This window comes from Panthera onca, chromosome A3, assembly GCF_046562875.1.
Source record: "Panthera onca isolate mPanOnc1 chromosome A3, mPanOnc1 haplotype 2, whole genome shotgun sequence".
Lineage (NCBI taxonomy): Eukaryota > Metazoa > Chordata > Mammalia > Carnivora > Felidae > Panthera > Panthera onca.
Genome location: NC_138341.1, coordinates 35,556,052 through 35,579,091, shown reverse-complemented (window position 1 = coordinate 35,579,091; position 23,040 = coordinate 35,556,052). Strand labels below are relative to the sequence as shown.

The following is a 23,040-nucleotide window of genomic DNA, read 5'->3' as shown; positions in this document are numbered from 1 at the left end:
CACCAGAAGCCAGTTATGGATCATGGAAAAACAAGTCCGTCCTCCCCAGTGTCATTTCCCTCCTTGGTTAGAACTCTAGACCATAGTCAAGGGACGAGCTGCAGTCACCAGGTACCTGGGTTTCAGGTGGTCCTGTGACCCGTTTATTTATTCGTGCGGTTATTGGATTGATACCCAACTCATGTCTCGGCCCTAAGCGTCAGGTGAATGAAGACTGCATTAACTCATTCATCTTTTGACTGTTCCCAACACACATCAGGGGACCCGCAAGTAGCAGGCAAACCATATAGAATAAATGAGGGAAGGAACAATGACGGCTGTGTTCCCCCACTGCTCCCATGTAATGAACGCACTTGATGCACAAGAGAAACCCAGTTTCAGAATATTGTTGTCGCAGCATGAGCAAAACCACATGGAGGCCTGGCTGTGAGAGAGAGAAAAGGTGGTTCACATCCCTTCCTCCTCGACTCACTGCCCTTGATGTGACTGCCCCCAACCTACCCCTCCAGGGTGTAGCCATCTCTCTGCCTCCTTTGTGCCACTTTGCGTAATATCTACCCAGGCTGTATGTTTGTGTCCGTTGACTTTAACCCGGGTTTGCGGTGCCCTTTCAGCCCTTGCAAAATCCATGTTTCCCATGATACCTTTCTTTTCTGGGTGCACTGGCCACAACTAGATCCTGCGATCCTGAGGCTGAAACAAAACAAAAACAAAACCACCTTTATTTAGAAGTTGTGAGTTGACTCCTAAGAGAACAGATTTGAGTTTACCTGACACCCGCTTTGTTCTGGGAACACTATCTATATAGGCCGTTGAATTTCACAGTTATCTGAGGTAGGTTCCCACCTCTCCTTCTGAGGGAGATTCAATGTTGACGTAGCCCCAAGCATTCCCAAGATGCCTCAGACTGGCGAGTTGCCCGGATTGTGACAGCAGAAACCAAGTCTGTCAGCGAGCAGAGTATGTTCTCAGTCATGTTGCTTCTTTGGAAAAAAAAAAAATGTGTTTTGTTTTTGTTGTTTGCTGTGATTTGGACATTTGAAAAGAAGCCTCACCTCTTAGACGTGGATCTGAGTTGGGGAATTGAAGATTCAAGAAGGTGCAGAAAACATGGAGCTGCCATGCAGCCAGACCTGCAGGCCAGCTGCTGTGGAGAATGACTGTGACTGACCTGACCTTGGGAGAAACAGAGCAGCTCATTTGGGCTTGGACCCACCCAACCTGGATGGCAACTCAGGAGCCCCAGACAGAGAAAGACACTCACCAGGGGGTGTCAGAGAAAAAGTCCCTTTCTCAGATTACCACCTCCCTTTCCAGGTCTAGGGGCTCAGCCCAGTTACCTTCAGAGGTAACCATTGTGTTGTGCTCTGTGTTGCACTTCCCTTCCACTGTTCCAGAACCTTCCATAAAGTCTTGTTAAATTTTGCAATAAACTGCACAGTTGAGAATGGAGGAGTGGAATCCGGGCGCTGGGGGCTGGAAAGTGGGAAAACGAAAGCTGCAAAGAGATGCTCACCATCTTACTCCCTGGCCGAGGTTGGCAGATCTGTGGAAGAACACTTGAGCCATGAAGCTGGGGTGGGGGATGGGGAATGAGGAGTGGGAATATGAAGTCCTTGTATAATAGTTGGAATTTGGGATTCTAGGAATGTCAGAAACAGTGTGAAAAGTTAAAGGCTGGATGGCCTGAGGAAGGAGGTTGTTTTGTGTTAAAGGGCTCGGTCCTTCACCCCAACATCTTTATCCACAACTTGAATATTGACCCAGAAGGTGGGTTTAGCATTCTAGAAGATGCCATGAAACAATAAGGAATAAAAGGTATTTGCTGGCAGAATTAGGGTTCAAAGAGATTCTGCGAAATGGGAAATTAGAACCAAAACCAGCCTCAACCTAAAAGTGGTGATCCTGAGGAATGACAGTCGAGCAGAGTGGGCATAAAGCTGGACTTGTTGTTGTGGTCTCTGTCCAGAAGCACTCTTTTCCTTTCCACCGATCATAACTCAAATAAACCCAAGCCAAAAGATAATGGGTTGGCTCACATAACTAGAAAGTGTAGGTGTGCTAACTTCGGGCATAACTGGATCCAGTGATCAAACGATGTTGTCAGTCTCTGATTTCTCTCTTGTGTGTCTACACTACTTGTCTCTAATTGGTTTTATTCTTCTTGACACTTCTCTCCTATACCAAGATGATTGCCAGCAACCTAAGACCCATCTGCTTTAGCAACCTTAGAAAGAAATGTCTGTCCCCCAACATCCATATGAAAACCCCGGGGAAGACTCTGATGGGTCCTGCTAGGATCGTCTGCCCACCCTCTGTGGCAATCTGCCCACCGTCTGCCCAATCCCTGTGTCTAGGGAGTATGGTGCCATATTGGTTCCGCCCAGACCACTGCCCTCTCTCCCTAACTATGCAAAATGAAGGGGGGACACCTTGATTGACCACCACAACAGGAATGGGATGTGGAGAGGTTGATTCCCTCAGGGAAGGGGTGCTGGCTGAAAAAGCAACATGCCCGTCATGGTTTCTGCTGCTGACTTATTACCAACGCTAGGCTGGGACCATTTGTTTGGTCTCTGCTACGTCCCAGGGCCAGCACTGTGGACTCTTGATAAATGTTTGTTGAGTGATGAGTGAACTTCCTTCTCTGTGGACCTTAGTTCTCTTCTTCTATTGAATAAAGATAATAATCTGTCTACTTACTTCGCATGGTTAGAATGTGGCTCAGGAAGACTGTGGAGGGGATGGGTTTGGAAAAGCATGATCAATCCTCCAAACAACACTGATGATGGTGAACCAGCCAGTGCCACCATGTGATGCTGGCCAGGAGGGTTGGACAACCCTGGGGAAAGCCAGGAATCGTTCTGTTGTTCTGTGATCCCCTTGCCCCTTGCTCTCACTTCAGGGGAACCCAACCCTTCTGGGTGGGAAGCTCAACTTCCCACTATATGCTTTTTATCTATCATACTTGGATTTCATCTACCCAGAAAACATAGGTTCTGTAACAGGATGTTTCCCTTCCTATTGCCCAACTTGCCTGGGATCGGAGGAAGTGGTGCTGAGTAACATTCTAGAGCCACTCTTTCTTCCTTTTTGGAGATCAACTCCTAGCATTGATTTAGCAAACTCCATCCATTGCCTGCTAATTGTTAGGTGGGAGCAAAGTGTGGGTGTAGACACTCCCCAAATAGAGTCATCTCATGCTCTTGGGAGGGGTGGCCTGATATACGATGATGTTACCTCTCCCTAAATTAATCTGTAACGTCGCTATAATCCCAATAAAAATTCCAGCTATGAAAGCTTACTCCAAAATGTGTGAGGAGGAATAAATTTCTACAGATGCCTACGTAAAAGGGGAATGGACAGGAATCTCTCTCTCCCAAATATTTAAGCATACTACAATGACGTTGTTTAAAAACAAACAAAAGAACAGTCTGATGTTAGTGAAAGAACAGACAACCCCTGGGGACATGGTGGAGAGTTTAGAAATGGATCCCTAGTTCTAAGGAAGCTTAATATACAATAAAAGGTGCATCAAAGTCTGCTGGTCTTACTGGGAAAATTCTGACTCACTTTATAGGGAAAAATGATGTTATCCCATTACAAGGAGAGTGCTCAGATGGTCAAAGAGTCCATGTGAATGGCCGAATGATAACATTGATAGGAAAAAAAAACACACACACACACACGGAGGGGAATATCTATGAAACCCAGAGCGAGGAAAGGATTTAATAGACAAAATTTCAAAGCACAATCCATAAAGCAAAAAAAAAAAAAGGGGGGGGGGGGAAGAGGGGTACTTTACTATATCATAATGAAAGATATCTGTCCCAAATGACACATGACAAAATGAGAGAAGATATGTGCAAAGTCTAAAATTTACAAGATTAGTACAGCCTTAGTGTACAAGGAACTCCTGCAAATCATCAAGAAAAATAAATGAACAAAGGATATGAGCAGGCACTTGTTGGAAGAGGAAACCCCCCCAAAATCTAAGAAACCTATGTGGATATGGTCAAAACCACTAGTAGAGAAATTCAGATGATAACAATAAGACATCCAAACAGACTTTTCCCTAAAGAAGACATACAAATGGCCAAGAAGCACATGAAAAGATGCTCAACATTGCTAATCATTAGGGAAATGCAAATCAAAACCACAATGAGATACCACCTTGCACCCATTAGGATGGCTACTAAGAAAACAGCAAACAAGTGTTGGTGAGGATATGGAGAAATTGGAACCCTTTGCAGCTGTTGGTCGAGTATAAAATGGAAACATAGGTAAACAATGTAAAATAGGAAAAACGATGCGGTAGTTCCTCAAGAAATTAAGACTAGAACTTCCATGTGATCCAACAATCCTTTTTTTTTTTTTTTAACGTTTATTTATTTTTGAGAGAGAGAGCAGAGGAGGGGCAGAGAGAGAGAGAGAGAGAATCCCAAGCAGGCGCAATGCTCTCAGTGCAGAGCCTGGCACGGGGCTCGATCCCACAAACTGGGAGATCACGACCTGAGCCAAAACCGAGAGTTGGAAGCTTGACCATCTGAGCTACCCAGGAGCTCTGAGATATGGCAATTCTAATTCTGGGTACATACCCTAGAGAATTGAAAGCAGAATCTCCAAGAGATATTTGTGCACACATAACTAGAGCAGCATTATTCACAGTAGCCAAACAAATGGAAGCAACCCGAGTGTCCATCAACAGATGAATAGATAAACAAGCTGTGGTACATACATACGATGGAATATTATTCAGCCTTAAGAAGGAAGGAATTTCTGACACATGCTACAACACGGATGAACCTCGAGGCTGAGGGAAATGAGCCAGGCAGAAAGAGACTGGTGTAAGTTTATGATTCCACTTATATGAGGTACCTAGAACATTCAAATGCATAGAGATAGAAAGCAGAATGGTGGTTGCCAGGGGCAGAGGCAAGAAGGAAATGGTAACTCAGTGTTTAATGGGTACAGAGTTTCTGTTTTACAAGATGAAAAGCATTCCTGAGATGGACGGTGGTGACAGCTACACAGCGGTGTGAATGCAATTAACAACGCTGAGCTGTCTACGTAAAGTGGTTAAGATGGAAAGATTAATGATGTGGATTCTTCACCATAATTTAAAAACCACCACCACCAAAAATATCATGCTACACCTATGTGGTAGGCAGAATTCTAAGATGAGCCCCACTGCCCAAGCCCTGTATAATTCTCTGCCCTTGACTACGGGCAGAACTTATAAGCTTGCCTCTAACCAGTGAGATATAACAAAGGTGATGGGATGTCAACCCCTGATTAGGTTATGGATTATGGAAAAGGTGAAGAGAATTTGCTGATGTAATGAAAGCCCTGGTCAGTTGACTTTAATTTACTCAGAAGGGAGATTATCCTAGGTGAGTCAAACCTAATCATGCGAGTTGTTTTTAAAAAAGGATGTAGAGGGGTGCTGGGTGGCTCAGTTGGTTAAGCATCTGACTCTTTTTTTTTTTTTTAATTTTTTTTTAACGTTTATTTCTTTTTAAGACAGAGAGAGACAGAGCATGAACGGGGAAGGGTCAGAGAGAGAGGGAGACACAGAATCTGAAACAGGCTCCAGGCTCTGAGCAGTCAGCACAGAGCCCGACACGGGGCTTGAACCCACAGACCACGAGATCATGACCTGAGCCGAAGTCGGACGCTTAACTGACTGAGCCACCCAGGCGCCCCAGCATCTGACTCTTGATATCAGCTCAGGTTGTGATCTCGAGGTCATAGGATCGAGCCCCCAGGTGGGCTTTGGTGTTGTGGAGCCTGCTTGGGATTCTCTCTCTCTCTCTCTCTCTCTGCCCTCCCCCCACTCTCCCTCATTCCCTTTCTCTTTCTCAAAATAAATAAACATTTTTTTTTAAAAAAAAGGATATAGAGATCAGAGACTCTCCTGCTGACCCCGAAAGAAGCAAGCCACCTTGAGTTCTACAACCACAAGGAGATGAATTCTGCCAACAGCCTGAGGCAGCTTGGAGGCAGTTCTCTGTCTCTTTGAGCCGCCGATGAGAATGCAGCCTGCCCAATACCTTGATTGCGGGCCGAGCAGGACACCCGGCTGAGCCAGACCCAGACTCCTGGTCCACAGAAAATAGGAGGTAAAAAAATGCATATTATTCCAAGCCACGCCGTTTGTGGTAACTTGCTGCACAGCAGCAGAGAACTAAGGCAATCTTGCAGACAGGCCAGACTTAGCTGAATAAAGCCCAGTGTCAGCGTCAGGTGGAAATGTGGGGATGTCGGCGAGGGTGTTGCGGTGGAGGACAGACCAGAGCAGCCGTGGTGGAGATAATGCTGTGAAGAGCACACAGCCCTACAACCCTGTGACCCCATTCCCAGGTAGAGATGCAAAAAACGTGGACGCAGGTCCATAGGACGTGTATAGCATAATGCTCTGGGGACAAGGGTTGTCAGAGAGAACCTAGGTGTCCATCCCGGGGAGAGTGGGAAGAAGCATGGGAATGGCTCACACCGTGAATTATGCAGCAGGCAGGCGAGATTAAATGCACACATAGCAACGTGGATGGGCCTTAATGCTGAGTGTAAAATGTGAGAAATGACACCAGAACCAAAACACTACCATTTGCAGAAAAAAAGAAAAAAAAAACCCATAAAGACAATATCCATCTTGCAAAAGCACCTACAAGGGGGTGGAGGAACGAGTTCCATTAGCATGTTGCCTCTGCGGAGGAAGGGAATGGAAGTGGGGTAGAGATAAAAGAGAATAAGGAAAACAAGAGAGGCGTTTTATATTGACCAAAGATGATAATGCACCGGGGAACTTAACTCCACTTGAGAGTACAATGAACTGTACCTGAGGCCCCGCAGCAGCTGAGGCGACAGTAAGGTCCACTCCCGCCACAGCTGGGCAGGGAGCGAAAGGACAGGGGATGCTAATGAAGTGAGACATTAATTCAGCCCCAGAGGGAGTCCTGCCTTTATATTCGTAACGACTTGTAATGGGAATGACAGAGAGCCTAAAATTGTTCAATTTTGTTTCTTTATTTTTAATAAAGGGAATTTATCGGCTCAAATGACCTAGAGGTAGGTTTCAGGTATAGACGGATTCAGGAACTGAGATAATGTGATCAGGATGTCCCCGGGTGCTCTTCCAATCGGCTTGCCTCTGGGTTGTCTTCCTTCTTAGGCTGACCCCATTGGATGACAGAGATGGTCCCTAGCAATGCCAGCTGTAAAGTCTCCAGCCAACGAACCCCGAAGTGTGGGCTTCCCTCGTCCAGAGGTTCCCACAAAAGTCCCACAACTAACCCTGAGTCACGGAGTCACATGCCCACACCTGAGCCAATCCCCAGGGCTCTGATGGCCACGCCGGGGTGGCATAATCACCTGGGACCGTTGGGGAATCCTGATAGAGAGAATGGCCCAAGCAAGAGCTTAGCAACATGAAGACACAACAGCAGAATGTGAGGTTCCTTGCTGCCTGGCTCAGGCCTGGCCGTCCCAGGGAGGCAGGCACCATTAGAGTCTCTGAGCAGAAGGATCAGATCTGCAATTTGCAGACCACTTGGCAGCTAGCGGTGGGTGGCCTGGGGGGGAGCGGGCGACATTCAGGCCCTCCAGCATTTCCTCTGACAAAGAAAATGCCTCCAGAAGTGCCCCCCTCTAAGCCATTCTCCCTGCCAGAGTCTCTTTCCCAGAAAGCAAAGAGGCTAGCAGGCTCAGAGTGTTTTCAACATAAATGGTTGCGGGAGGGCCCTCTTGGGGTCCTGGGTCATTGCAAGAGAGCTCATATGGAAGCAAATCTATATAATCAGTTGCCAGAAAAGTACTTAACTGGCCTGTATTCATCCTGCACCAGGAGAGCTGCAGAGACAGAATGGTCCCAATCCCTCAACAAAAACCCATTCTGGGCCAGCCCCAGGGTCTGGGGATTCTCCAGCACTTAACCACCAGCCTTTCTGCCCCACCCGGCCCACGAGCACCTGGTGGGTGGCTGCTGCATTGTCTCTTGAGGGCACTGGGGGCAATGCTGGGCTGCGCTGGGCAGGGCTATGGTGGGGGGAGGCATGGGGATCTGAAGACCTTTCTTTATGTGGCCCCCACAACACCTCCCCTCAAGCCACATCTCCCGCTGCCTGGGGTTTTGAATGCAGTTCTCAGGCTTTTTCATGGCTGTAGTGGGCAGCATGTTGCCTAATGAACAGCCAGCTACAAGAGGCTGAGCTCCAACTGTGGGCAAAGAACAGGTAGCGCTGCTTTCCCCCAGAATGGGGAGGCTTGGTGCGGGTCTGCACCTGCCTCTGGAGCAGGAAATGCAGCAGAGAGAGATGTACGGATTGGTTAGAGTGCTTTCAGCTGAAAGAAATAGAAGGCCCAACTCAAAGGGGCTTCAACAATAAAAGAGAGGTCGCCTGCACAAGGAAGCCCCGAGGGAGGATAGCTCAGGGCTGGTTAGTTCAGTGCTACAGTGACATCAGTAGAGACCCAGGGCTTTGGATGCGGAGCATCAGAAGCTCCAGGAGGAATGAGATCAGCTGAAAAAAAAAAAAATGGGTTTGATCTTATAGACAGCTTCCCGTGCTGTCCTCAATGGGCCAGCTCTGCTCTTGGGGCAGCTTCTCTCATGATCACAGCATGGCTGCCACAGCTCCAGACATCGCATCCAGACATGACTGCACACAGCAGAGGAGACCACCTCTTCCTGGTTTACTCCTCTTCTTCTTCTTCTTCTTCTTCTTCTTTTTTTTTTTTTCTTCTCCTGGTTACATCTTGTTAAGAGTAAGGGAACTTTTCCCAGAATCCCCCTAGCAGCTTCTGTGTCTTATCTCACTGGCCAGAATTTCATCACGCACTCATTCTTGGCCAGTCTCCAGCAGAGGGCACTGGCTTACAGGGTGTGGACTACCCCAACAGTACCGGATTCTGACCCTCCAGCAGCATCTGTGACACCGAGACACAGAGGTTCTTCCCTTCACAAGTCAGTGGAGAGGGGTTTGGGGTTCTAGCCCTGTTTTCTTCACCAATCAATGTCTGATCCTGGACAAGTCGGATCCCCTTGTCAGTCACCCACGTGGCAGGCATTCACAACTTGCAAACACACTCCTGATTCGGCTTGGTGGCAATGCGCCCAGCCAGAGGAGAGATCACGACTGTGTAAGCAGTTGTGACAGTACCTCTGTCCTTTGTTAAATACGTGCCTGGGCAGCCTCCACTGCAACGAGGTGTAACCATGTGACCCATTCCCAGGCGATGACACAGAAGGGGGACCCGGCTGCGGTATTTCTGGAAAAGATGGGGAAGGCCCTCACCTCTTTTCTTTCCCCTGCCTTTCTCCCTTCTTTCCAGTTTTGTTCACCAGTAAGCGAGGACGTGATTTTTGGAGCCGTGGCAGCCATTTTGCAATGAGGGAAATACCAAGAAAATCTCAGACTTGCTAACCTCACGTTGTCACGTTACTGGGCTGTGAGACAATCCTAAAACCACATGGATTTGTTACGTGGGTAAAATAAACTCCCATTCAACTAGGCCTCCATTGGTTGAGCTCTCTTTACCGGTAGCCAAAATACCTTAACTGACACGGAGCTCAGTTTCTTTACCAATAAAACGAAAAGACTGACTCCAGTGGTGGCCATCTTCCTTTGGGTTCTCCTCTTTGATGAAGGACTCCTCCTAGAATTTCCCCTTTAGAGCACCAAGGAAGGCCAAGTTCCTGCCGATCTTCCGTCTGTCCTTGCAAACCTGATAGGGCCAAATGATGACAATAGAGAGTCCCTGAAGCCCTTTCCTTTCCTGCCGGGAAACTCCATCCATGACCAAAAGGACACGGGTGAGAATCAGTCACAGGTTCATATAACAAAACCACAGAAGCCTGACAATAGCATCTTAAGCAAATAAGCTTTGGGTTTTTTTTTTTACCTCAATAAGAAGTCCAGAGGCCAGGAGGCCACTGGGGTTTGGGTGAGGTTATCAGGGACCGGGGTCCTTTCAACTTCCTACCTTGTCATCCTTGGCAAGTGCCTTTGTCTTTATGGTCACAAGACGCCCGTTACCCTTTCAGGCAGAGCTTCATGGTCCAGAGAGGAATAAGGGGAAAGGGAAAGGCCAAAGGGAAGAGTCACCGAGTCTCACAAGAAATCCCTACTCAGAGGCCACCTGTCATTGGTAATTTGGGTTGTGTAACCATCCCTGGCTTTGAGGGAGAAGAAGGGGAGAATGGCTGTTGGGTAGACAACTAACCACATGGGCCACCAGGTTTGGGGTCAGAAGAGCTGGGGTGTAGTCCCACTACTTGCTGCTGCCTCTGTGACCCTGGCAGTTGGGTGAAGTCTTGAGTCTCAGGAGCCTCATCTGTCTGGCATCCGCGCGAGGGTCCCCAAAAGGCTGGGGTGCTAGTTTGGCGACCTGGGGTTGGTGTGGGAATGGGAAGGGTGGCTTACTCAGGCTCTTTTGATTTTAAGTGATAGACACTCACTCAACTTCTCTACACAGAAAAAAAGAGGTGGCACATCTCAGACCCGCTGGGCCAGGGGAGAGGTCAGACCTCAGGTGGGACTGGACCACAAGCTGGAGAGCCCTTAGAGACAGGAGCCACCGCCCTCTCTGGCTCTCCTGGCCTCGGGCTTGCCTCCAAGCCCGCCTTGGCTTTTTCGCCCTTGCTGTCTGCACCTTCTATCCCCCTGGAGGAAGAGAGGCTTCCTCAGCCTATAGCTCCCACGTTCCCCTGGTCAATGGACTGCTGGCGTGTCTGCATTCTTATTGCGGATTTGTGGGGAAGAGGGTCTGATGGTCCAGCTCATACTTGCGTCCACCTCTTATCCCATCGGTCCAGCCGTAGGATTAGCTGAGGCTGACTAGCACACCCGAGACAAAGCGCTGCCCACCAGGGGAGAGGTGATGCAGAGGCAGGAGAGTCCTCCTCGGGGTTACGGGAGGCAGGGTCCTGTGGGAAGGATGGCTGGTTGAAGGCCGACTTTATGCATTTTTTTTTTTGAGAGAGTGCAGGGGAGGGGGGAAAAAGAGAGAGAGAGACAGAGAGAGGATTCAAAGCAGGCTCTGCCCTGACAGCGGAGAGCCCAACGCGGGGCTCCATCTCAGGAACTGAACCGTGAGATCGTGACCTGAGCTGAAGTCGCTTAACCACTTGAGCCACCCAGGCGCCCCCGGACTTCACGTGTTCTCATGTGTCCAAAGCTTCATTCGCTTCAGTCAAGTCGGATGCTCCCTTTCCCCTCACCCCCTCTTCAGGATGGAATCCGTTTCCTTGGGACCATATGATCCCAAAACAGCTCCCAGGAGACCGTGGGGAGGGAAACGGGGGAAATGAAAGATGTCCCCACATCAGTCACCTCCAAGATCTTGCCAGTTTGAACAGGACAAGAAAGCAGATGGGAGGCGGAAGAATGAACCTGGATGAATGCACGTCCTGATCCCTGGAAACAGTTACACGGCACAGGTTATACGGTAAGGCAGAATTCTGGCTGCAGATGGAATTAAGAATACCGGGCAGCTGCCCTTAAAATAAGGAGATGATCCTGATTATCCAGGTGGGCCCAATGTCATCACAAGAGTCCTTTAAACATGGAGAGGGAGGCAGAAGAGACGTGATCTGAGACTCGAGCAGCAGTTGCTGGCTTTGGAGATGGAAAGGGGCCACAAGCCAAAGAGTGTGGGCAGCTCGCGGAAGCTGGAAGAGGCAGAAAATAAATTGTCCCGTAGAGCCTGGAGAAAGGAACACAGCCCTGGAGCCATCCTGATTTTAACCCAGCGATACCTGGGTCAGGGTTCTGACTTCCAGAATTATAAGATAGTAAATTTGTATTGTGTTAAGCCACTGAGTTGGTGGTAAATGCTTACCCTGCAGCAATGGGAAGTTAATACACAGCATTTCAAGAGCAGCCTTCCACATGGTGGGAGTGATGGAAAGGCATCCGGGGCAGGCGCTGCAAAACAGAAATAAAATATTAAAAATTTCTGCATTTCTACATTTCTAGCAGCCACATATGACACATAAGAAGAACAGGGGCACCTGGGTGGCTCAATGGGTTAAGCATCTGACTTCAGCTCAGGTCACGATCTCACAGTTCACCAGTTCGAGCCCCGCGTTGGGCTCTGTGCTGACAGCTCAGAGCCTGGAGCCTGCTTCATGGATTCTGCGTCTCCCTCTCTCTCTGCCCCTCCCCTGCTCCTGCTCTATCTCTCTCTCTCTCTCAAAAATAAATAAACATTAAAAAAAAATTTTTTAAGGGGCACCTGGGTCACTCAGTCGGTTATGCATCCAACTTCGGCTCAGGTCATGATCTCGCAGTCCGTGAGTCCGAGCCCCGCGTCAGGCTCTATGCTGACAGCTCAGAGCCTGGAGCCTACTTCAGATTCTGTGTCTCCCTCTCTCTGCCCCTTCCCCGCTCGTGCTCTGTCTCTCTCTGTCTCTCAAAAATGAATAAACATTAAAAAAAAATCTTTTTTTAATTTTTTTAAAGAACAGGCAAAATCAGTTTCAATAACGTTTTAAAGCAACATGTTCTGAATACTGTCATTTCAACATATAATCGATACAAATAAATGAGACATTTATGGTATTAATTAGTGAGATAATCTCTGGTGTTAGATATTATTAATGAGATGTTCCACGTTCTGTTTTCATCCTGTCTTCAGAAGCCCGTGTGCATTTTACACTCACAGGACATCTCAATTTTTCCGGACACGTTTCAAGTGCTCATGAGCCACACATGGCCAGTGGCTACTGTGGTGGACTGCATAGTGGCCATACCTCTGGTTGCTCGACTGGCAACAGCTAGCAGTAGCCTGGACAGGGATCCATTTGTGAGACACACAAGGGAAACTGCCAACCCCTGCTGATCTGCGGCTATGGGTAAGACATCTGAGAGTCAAGTTCTTTCCTAATCAGGATCCTCAGTGGCCGTGGGGGCACCTCGATTGTGTTTGTGCATCTGAGAGTCCAGAGGGGTCAGTGGGCTTAATCATGGTGGACAGGAAGGCCCCAGAGAAGACAGGCGTGGCTACCAGCTTGGGGGAAATGACAGCTCCTTGGATTGAGGGTGGAGAGTCCCATGGGAACACGCACAGGCTAAGAAGGAAATTTTAAAAGCCTGTGCCTGGAACATTCTGCCTCTAAAGAATCAGGTGAGCTCAGAGCAGGGAGCCAACTACAGAGAGAGTGTGAGACGGCTTCATATTTGGAAAGTAGACAGAAACCGTTGCTTGGGCTTTGGATGCGGAGCATCAGAAACTCCAGGAGGAATGAGATCAGCTGAAAAAAAAAAAAATGGGTTTGATCTTATAGACCAAACAGGAACAGTGGGGAACAGGCCAAAACCAGAGTGGAGGAGAACAGAAAGCCGCCTCCATGGCTGTAATTCTGCTCCTCATCTTTGGGGGAAGGTGGGACCAGCTGGGAACAGGCTGAAGGTGATGTCGGTGGTAGCCTAAGGGGTGGCCAGGAGAGGGAGGAAAGCTTAGCTGCAGGAGAAGAGCAGAGGCAGGGCCTGGGGGGGGGGGGGGGGGGCTACACTGTGGACAGATCACAGGAGTCACTTATAGCCCAGCCCAGGGCCTGAAAGAACCAAGGGAAGTCGGCTGGGGCCAGCAGCTCTGGGCCGACTGGCCCAGCCAGCCCTCCCCAGGCGAGGATGATGGTAGCAGCCTTCAGCCCCTCTCCCCACACTGTAGACAGAAGAGAGCTGGAGAAGCCAGAAAGGGGGGGAGCTGACCTGGCGTCCCCCCTCCCCAGGAGGGTGCAGCCCAGGCCTCCAGCATCCCATGGAGCTCAACTGTTAAAATCTGCTCAGCACTTAAAAGTTCCAGCCACTAGTTGGGGCCAAAAAAACGTCCTTGGTCTTTGACCTTGGCCTGTGGCAACATCGCCTTTTTCTACAGGGAGTATGGGACCTAGGAGCTGAGAATACCCTTCAGCCAACTTACACATCATCTCCCTTACTCTTACCATAGTCATTCAAGGTGGGGATCATTCTTGCCCATTTCATGCCTGAGAAAACAGAACCTCGGGGAGGTGGGGGGAGACTCCGTGGAATAGTCAGGACAGGGCTTGGTTTGCTGTTGCAACCAACATCTTTGAAATCTCATACCAACACAATAGTTCATTCTGGCTCCCACTATATGTCTCTAGGGGGCTGGCAGGAGCATCGTCTCCGCACAGGTCACTCAGGGATTCAGGCTGATTGAGGCTCTGCTCTCTGGAACAGTGGCCTTCCCAAACCCCCTGGCAGGGGAGGATACAGCTGGAGGCTTGCACACTGGCTCTTCTATGCTTTGGTGTGGCCCTGCCTAACTAGAAAGGAGCAGGGAAGTCTGAGAGAGCAGCGAGGATGTCCAATGAGGCACACGCAGTCAGGAAATGAGAGCAAGTTTTTAACTCAGGAGTGTCTAATGTCACAGTCCTTGCTCTCAAGTCTATATTATACAGCTTTGCCCCCAATGACTTTGAATGCTTGTTGTGAGCTGTACGGCAATGCGCAAGTTCAAGGGATGTCAACACCATGACTCCCCGATAGTTTCATAAATCTCCTCCTCAGCCCCTCCCCAGGGAGAGAGGGCTCTGCAAACCAAGGGCCCTCTCCGGCCAGGAGGCAATCGGGCACTACCCCTGCCCTCTGGGCCTCTCCCCTGCATTCCAGCCTGCACACTATGTCCCTGTTTAGTCCAGTGCCCTCAGGTTCCTAAGCTGGAAGATTCCTTTTCATTCTTGTGGAATCTGGAGCCCCAGTTCTCCTCCACCGCTAGTGCCTGCCCCAATCCTTGCTACCGGCCCTGCTAATCTGTTAATTATCCGCTGCTAGCGGTGAAGCCTGTTAATTGAAAACTCAGCCCCCTCCTTTAATTGCCTGCCTGCCTTCTGGCTGTTTCGGTTTCCTCTCCATTCTCTGTAAGCTGTTGGGCCTTTGGTTCTCTGCCTTTGAGTTCTGGATTTCTTCCTGGCCATTTGTTACCGCCTTTTACAGAGCTGATCACTGGGGCTGCTGAGGCCCTGGTGTGAGAATGAGGGAGTCGCACCCACTCCTTCTTGATCTACTGTGGGGGGCAGGAAGGCAGATAAAGCAGTTTGCCCCAGGAACTAATGGAGAGGTACTGGGCCAGTGGGAGGACTCACAGGGGAAGCAGATTTTAACTTAAACGAAATGCCAAACTCCCCGTCCTTGCAGAGCTGGCCAGAGGAGCTGGCTGCCTGGGAGGGTTGTCAGGGGCCTCAAAGCGGGCTGTGCAGGTGCCTGGAAGGTTCCCACTCTGAGTCTCCCCCTCACCCCCACACCCACTGCCTAGAGGGTTTTCTGACCTTCAGTCCTTTGAATCTGGCCCCTGGCCTCATCCACCCCTTCTCTCCCTGGCACATCACCAGATTGGCCAGGCACAGATAGAATTTGCAAGTGTCAACAATCTGATGAGTGAAAAAAAGCAAAGTTCAGAAAAATGGGGATAATATGATCCCATTTTTCTAATAAAACTGAGTGGGGTAAATATATATATATATATATATATATGTTTGTAACACATTTTTTTTTTAATTTTTTTTTCAACGTTTTTTATTTATTTTTGGACAGAGAGAGAGCATGAACGGGGGAGGGGCAGAGAGAGAGGGAGACACAGAATCGGAAGCAGGCTCCAGGCTCTGAGCCATCAGCCCAGAGCCTGACGCGGGGCTCAAACTCACGGACCGCGAGATCGTGACCTGGCTGAAGTCGGACGCTTAACCGACTGCGCCACCCAGGCGCCCCTGTAACACATTTTTTTAAAGTTCTAGTAAAATACCCACCAAATTGATGAGCAGTAATTTTTGGAGGGTGGGTTGGGAGAAGGAGAAGTGAAGACTAACATTTTTATTGTTACCATTTGAATTATTTCACCAAGAAAGGGAGCACGTGAACATTTGTCCTCAATGGCTATCACCTTGGACAAACCACTTGACCACCATGAGCCCCAGGGACCTCATCCGTAAAAGGGAGACTTGTCCTCAAATCCCCTTTCACTCTGTATTAGGGCTCTTGGTTGGAAGCAACCTAAACCAACCCAAGCTTGTATAATAAAAAGGGGAAGCATTTTGGGGTGCCTGAATGGCTATAAGTTAAGCATCCAATGCTTGATTTCGGCTCAGGTCATGATCTCACAGTTTGTGAGTTCAAGCCCCGTGTCAGGCTCCACGCACAGGCTCCACAGCATGGAACCTGCTTGGGATTCTCTCCCTCTCTCTCTGTCCCTCCCTGGTTTGTGCTCTCTCTCTCTCTCTCTCTCCCAATAAATAAATAAGCTTTTAAAAAAGGTGTGGGGAGAAGCCTTTCATAAAAGGACACAGAGATTTTTATGCATCCAGATGTTAGGCAAGAAGAATAATGCTAGGGATATCTCTCCATCTCTCCTTACCTGTGTTCCTGTTTTCTCCTCTCTCTTTAAAGAATGATTTCTCTGCTTCCACATCCCCATGGAAAAAAAACAAAGCAGTAAGGTTTACATATCATGGGTCTAGCCCACTAGAAAGGCCTAGGTCCTAATTCTAAAGTCTTAGGCAAGGTTCTTATTGGCCAACTTGGTGACTATCAGTCAGGACAGGCTGGGGTATGCTGTGGTAACAGACAGCCCCCAAATCTCAATGGCTTTAAAGCAGTAAAATGTCTTACACATGCAACATGTCCACCGTGGATATCGTCACTCCGTGACCCAGTATGATGGAGGCTGCCTCTCAACAGGGGCATCCAGGACCTCACAAACACGGAAAGAGATGGGGGAGACTAACATGGGCTCTTAAAGCTTCCTCCCGGAAGTCACACGCACATCGCTTCCTGTGACGTTTGGTTGGTCAGAGCAATCAGATGCCACAGGCCTGAACTGCAGTGGACAGAGAAGTCAACCACGATGAGCCTGGAATCGAAGAAACAGCCCCACTGACTACCAGAATGACCACCTACCCACTCTCCTTTCACTGGCCCATCCCTACAGGAAGTCCCACTATGCTAATGAAATGCTGCCAGCAAAGGAGGCAGAGATTCTTGGGGAGGCTTCAGTTTCCTGCCATTGTTAGCTTGCTCCTCTTCTGTGGTGCAAAAACAAAGACAAAAACACATCAAGGCTGGGAGCTAGAGGTCCAAAAGATTGCTGGAGACTCCCGGTGAATCCCAGGGTTGCCAAGGCCCCCACTCCCCACACTTCGGAACTTGGGGTCCCAGGAGGACAGCCTTCTCCTCAACCCAACCTTTTCCCCCTTCCAGCATGAAAGACAATACTTCTGAAGGTTAGGAGTCTGGGTAGAGGTGGGGGATGGGAGGGAACCTCTGAAAAATTCTACCTAAGGATCCACAACATAAGCTCCTTGCTCTGGTGGTCCCTCACCGTCTTCATCTTCAGAAACCATGTGGACATTAAGGAGTGGGTGCCAGGCAGAGGTGAACTTCAGGGTTCAGAGGTCTGGGTTCAAGCCCTGGCTCTATCACTAACTGGCTCTCTGACCTGGGCAAGTCAGTTAATACCCTGGAGCCTCAGTTTCCTCATCTGTAAGCTGGGTTAATTACAAGGTCTGGCTGCCCGATGGTCCTTCTGGGTTCTGGTGAGGACCGGCTGCTATGATGGGTGTCACGGCTCCTTGCAAGGGGTGATGCCTGGGCAAATATAAAAGGTTATCTTTGTTGTCATGGCCTGCCTGGGATCCTCACGAGGGACTGGCCCTGCCCTGCCTCACGCCTGCCCCTGGGAATGGCCCACCTTCTCTCGTGCCTCCCCACCCAGCCATGAAACAGTCACTCTGCCAGCTCTGGAGAAGAACTCATCTCTGAGATTTTAGACAGAATAATTTCTTCTCCCTCTCACGCCTGCCTGTCCGGGAAAATCACACAACCCACACGCTCCCCCCCGTGTGCACCCACACGCTCCCAAAGCCATTGTTTCCCTCATAAGCCAGCAAAAAGCTTCCCATCTCTGCGAAGCCGAGTGAGGCATGGGAAGAGGAGGGGAGGCTGAGGAAAGAGGGCTGGCACCCCTACCTAGAGGGGCTCCTAGCACCTGGCCAAGGGCTGACCTCAGGAGGCAGGGACTGGGCTCCTTCCAGACTCCCACCCATCTGGTTCCGGCCACGAAGCTAGCTCTGGATCAGTTCAGTCACCCTGCGAGGCCCACCCTGCTGAGGCCTTGACCCAAGCCACTGCAGAAGCCACACAGGGCAGGAGTGAGTGTCAGTGCCCTGGCGTCAACGGCTGTTAACCCACCCAGGGAGCGTGGGTCACACAGCCAGTTAGTGACAGGCAGGATGAGAAGTCCCATGCTCTTTCTGCACTCTTTCCCAGACCTTCTTGCCACCGGAGGCCTGGAAGCCAGAAGAGCCTGGAAGGAGTTTCAAGGAGAGCCCAGGGACACTGGGAGCCCCAACTCCTCCCTCCCGGTACTGGGCTCACCCAGGTCTCTGCCACCCAGCACTGCTGGGGTTGGTTCCGCCAGCTCTTGGAAATAGCAGCCCCTTTTCCCAGCACACCATTCATCACGAGGACCAGGCTCCATCAGGCATAAAGCCTGCAAGGTCCCCATCAAGTGCAGGCATCCAAGGAGCAGGCCGGCTTCACCAACTGTGACTGAGTCTCTTCGGGACTGGACAGGTACGCCTGGAGAGGGGCACACCCTGGCCACCCTCCCCTCCAGTAGAAGGCAGGTTCTAGATCAGGGTCCATAAGGGGCTGATGTGGACCCTTCCCCCTCTACCATCCAGGACCCTGGGTCTGGGGACTGATGATGGATTAAGGGAGCTCAGGGAGCAAGGAAGTGCAAGGCAGACAGAGCATTTGGGGGGAGACTGGAGATAGCGGACCCTTTCTCTACAGTAATGCCGACCTTTGCTCAAAACCTGTTTCCACGCCTCCTGTTTCTCCCCAGACGTGGCCTTCTACCAAAGGGCCTTGAGGAGGGAAGCCAGAAATAGCTGAGGCACCAGAGTCTGCCCCTTCTTGCAGCTCCCAGGTGGATACTGCTCCCCTCTCAGAGACTGGGGTGGGTTCTCCAGGATGGGAGGGAGCTGATCCCAGAGAAGGAAGGCGGTCTGAGAGAGGAAGTGGCCTTCCCAGGCTCCCAGGACAGGGTTCCTGGCCCCGGGAACTGGGGGACACGCCCCATCTCTGCTGTTCCCACAGCCACCTCCTTCTGACCCCTCCACAAACTCCCTTGTCACTGCACCTGGCCCCACAGCCCATCAGGAGCCAGGGAAAGCACCTCTCCAGGCACCAAAGGGTTTTGTGGACGGCACTGAGAGACAAAGCTTAGGGCCATCCTGGGGACTGATCATTATCCAGTCCCACCATAACCAGGGCCATAAATATGCCATGTTCCTTGACCCAGTAATCCCACTGTTTGGAATTCCTCCCAAAGACATAATTGCAAGGGGAAAATAGCTATATGTGCACGGCTGTTTATAGCAACATTATTTATAATAGTACAAAACTGGAATCAGCCAAAAAGCTCTGCAAGTTGTGGAGCGGATGGATGATGTGTCAATAAGGCAGAATATTTATGACGCGGCCAGGAAAAATGGCAACCTTGGAAAATTCTTCGTGAAATAATGTTAAGGGAAAAGAGAACAAAAACGTGTACACGTTTATTCAGTCAGCAAATGGTAACTGAGTACTGGGTCTAGGCCAGACTAGTACTGCTCTAGGCACTGGAGAGACTACCATGCATGGGACCAAGCCCTTACCCTCCTGGAAGGAACATTCCAGAAGTGATGCATATGGTAAACAAGGAATCATAACATCATCAGTTAAGTGCCTCCCTAAGACAGGCAGTGAACAGAGAGACTCTCCCAACCCCCACCCCCTGCCCTAGCTGCTCTCTGCTGCTCACTGTGGGGTCCATCTTGTCTGGGCAAGTGTGTCACCAGAATGTGGCCCAGCAGAGGACCACGGACTCCCAAGGGAAAAGCCTTTCATCAGGCAAGGGCTACACCCAGGAGTGAGGAAGACAGGGACACCGTGCAACAATAACCAGGCCAAGGGCAATGGAAACAGCCAGCCTGAAGGGTCTTCAGGAGGGAAATCTGGCAGGGCACTTTTGGAAAGCCCATGAACGCTTGGGTTTGCGGACGAGCCAGGGGGAGAAGCAGCGCCCCCAGAGTGTGAGCTAGGTTTTCTACTAACCTGGCAAGTAGGGGCTCAGGATTGACTGTGCCTTGGGGACTAGGGGTCCAACCTGTCCTAGCAGGACCAGATCTGTATGTAGGATGTGTCCCATGGTGGCCCGTGGAGGTAAGCAGGTAGGAAGGAGGGGTCCAAGTGTAATCTAGAGGTGGGCCGGCCCCAGTCCTGCCCACTCTGTGAAGCCCACTCCATTCAGATGCAGAATCCTCCCTCACTAGGTCCTCCTGCATGGGGGCAAGAGATTCACAGAGCAGTGGGGCTTGGAGGGATGGAGAAGCCAGGTTTCCAAGAACAGGAGGCCTTTTCCATTTTCCCAGAGCCTGGAGGGATCTTCCTAGGGTGGGGCAGAGCCCAGGCATGGAATTGCAGGGCACCCCCACCAAGTCCAGGGTCCAAGTAGACTGCTGGCTGTGGTCAGGGCTGGGGAACACTCTCTGTCATCACTCTCCTAGCCCAAGCAGAAGCTAAGAGACTCCCAGCTCGGGGCCCGTGGGAGGCACCAGGCAAACAGAGGAGTCGCAAGCTAAACATGCTATTAGCAGCGACGGAGAAGTGACAATTATCTGCACAGCTGTCAGCAGCATCTCTCTGCCCCCTCGAACCCGCACTCGGGGAGGGGCCACCTCTCATCTGCCTTCCCAGAGATCCCAACCCAGGAGAGAAAGGTGAGGAGGCGGGCATTCTGGGCCACCATTCCCTCGTGCTATGCCCGGGCCTTTCCCTGGGGATCTGGCCTTTCATCTGGTGACAGGGGACAGAATGGCAAGGCCCATCTCTCCACCTGTCCCCCTATAGCTGGGCCTTTGTTTCTCCAACTGCGAGCCGGTGGTGAAAGTAACACCGCCTCACGGGGTTGTTGGGAGGGTCCAGTGAGATATTTTGTGTAAAAGCACCTTGCAAATGCTAGAGGGCCACGGGGTCACTGTTGTTACAATTCTTCCATCCCAAAGATCTAATCTCCAGGGGTTCTCATTGTCTATTTCACTCACATGGAATCAAATTGAGGCCTAGGAAGCGCAAGCAATGTGACCAAAGTCACACAGCTACAAACGGAAATAGGTGTCAGTTTCAACGTTGGAACCCAGAGGAAGCTCAAAGAACATCTACCCCCATTCTGTTAAAGGGGACCTGAGGTCCAGAAAAGTGACCACAGAGCAGGATGGAGGGCGGACAGCACTGAAGGCCAGCCCTGCCAGTTCCCGCCCGGTGCCTTCTCTGGCTTTGTCCCCAGCCGGGGGCTGCTGGCCAGAGCAGCTGAGGAATGAACCAACCGCGGAGAACTGAAGCTCAACCCCAGCGGCCCTACTGGAGCTTGTGCCTCTCAGAGGGGCCCTCTCGGAGACGCAGTGCCATCACCTAGAGGAGTACACGCCTAGTGTTGGGCGTGTGGGCTCCACGGCCAGCTAATGAGAGGTGGGCCTTGACTGGAGGGGTAAGGAGCCTGTCCAGGTACCACAGCCAGTCACCCTTTCTGAAAGCTCACTCTGTCAGCTCTTGGGAACCGAACACCTTCCCCCAACACTGCCCCTCCAACGGGGTCAGTCTCCACATCTGACCGAAGAGCGCCCTGCAGGGGGTAGGCTGGGAGGTGAGAGGCAGGGTGAGAGGCAGGGTGTGCTTGGGGCCCTGCCCACCTGCCCGCCCCCACCTCCAGTCAGCCTCAGGAAAGCGTTCAGGGGAAGAGCAGCGGACTGGGGAGGCGGGGATGATGTGTCCCACTTGTGTGGGAGAGATGGTGAGGGGGGATGGGGGTGACTCAGAGGACAGTGGGGGACATGACGTGTATCAAGGAACCAAGTGGAAGAGAAGGGAGGTGGCGGCTCAGGGATGGTCAAGGAGGGGGTGCATGGCGAAGGAACTCATTCCCAGAAGCCACTTGGCCACCTCGCAGGACTTTAAAAGGCGACAGGCTCATGCCCCTTGGGATTCATTTCGGCTCTGAGTAACAGCGTGTGAACAAGAGGGAAGTTTATTTCTCTCTCACACCTGCCTGTGGGGAGCCTGGAGCCAACCTAATGGCACTGCTCTGTGAGTGTCAGAGGGCTAGGGGGGCCCTCTAGCCCACCCACAGCCCTCTCACCCCCAGGCAGCACGTACAGAAGCCTTGCCTTTCTTCCCTCTGCTTACGCTCAGCTGTGTGCCAGGGCTCTCTGGGCCTCAGCTGCCTGGTCTGGAAAGAAGGCAGAATGCTAGTGCCCCTGCCATCAGGGAGCACTCAGGGAAGACTCTGCCCCCGGCCGCCCTGTCCCCCCGACTGACCCACCCTCAACCCGGGCCTCTGCGGCCACAACCATGACAGGGGTCATTGGCAGAGTGAGGGCTCTAAGAGGAAGTACTGGGAGCATCCAGGGACATCAGCGGAGATCATCTTGGGTGGCCCCTTCTTCTCTCTTAGAGCCTCCTCCCCAACAAGACGCCCTGGGCCCTTGGCCTTTCTGGACAGGCCTCCCACTGTGGCCTGAGTGTCTTTGCCTTGCTACTGGTGTTCACATTGTAAAACAGAGGAGGGTGATGCTTAATCCAAAGGAGCAAAGCTCTAATGGAGAGATTTCAGCCTTGAGGGGGAAGAGTTTGGCACGGTGTCCCCCACTCCGCCATGTGTCCTGAGCCTGTCCTGAGCTCCGGGTTCCCTGACTTTTCCACTGCCATCTGCACATTCCCCACAGAGACAGCCAGCCTTCAGGGAACCCTTGAGCTGCTCTTCGGGGTGACCCCGTGCCAATTACCCTTCCTTCCTCCCTCTAAGGGATAATGTGAGAACTGGTGTGTGTGTGTGTGTGTGTGTGTGTGTGTGTGTGTGAAGGGACCTGGGGGGGAGTCTGCTGAGACTTCTGGGGAAACTCCCCATTTGCTGTCTTTGGATGTGTGAGGACATGTTGTCTAAGCAGCGGCAGCCATCTTGTGACCATGAGGAAACAAGCCC

General features: G+C 50.9%; 1 long non-coding RNA gene across 1 annotated transcript; it reads right to left on the bottom strand.

Annotated features, from left to right (window-relative positions):
- Positions 1–287: 287 nt before the first annotated feature.
- On the bottom strand, positions 288–16,932 carry LOC144615823 (uncharacterized). Its single transcript, XR_013554433.2, has 3 exons — positions 16,745–16,932; positions 11,839–11,924; positions 288–693 (listed from the first exon to the last, which is right to left on the bottom strand). It is a non-coding gene; the product is annotated as an uncharacterized LOC144615823 (long non-coding RNA).
- Between the last annotated feature and the right edge of the window lie 6,108 nt (positions 16,933–23,040).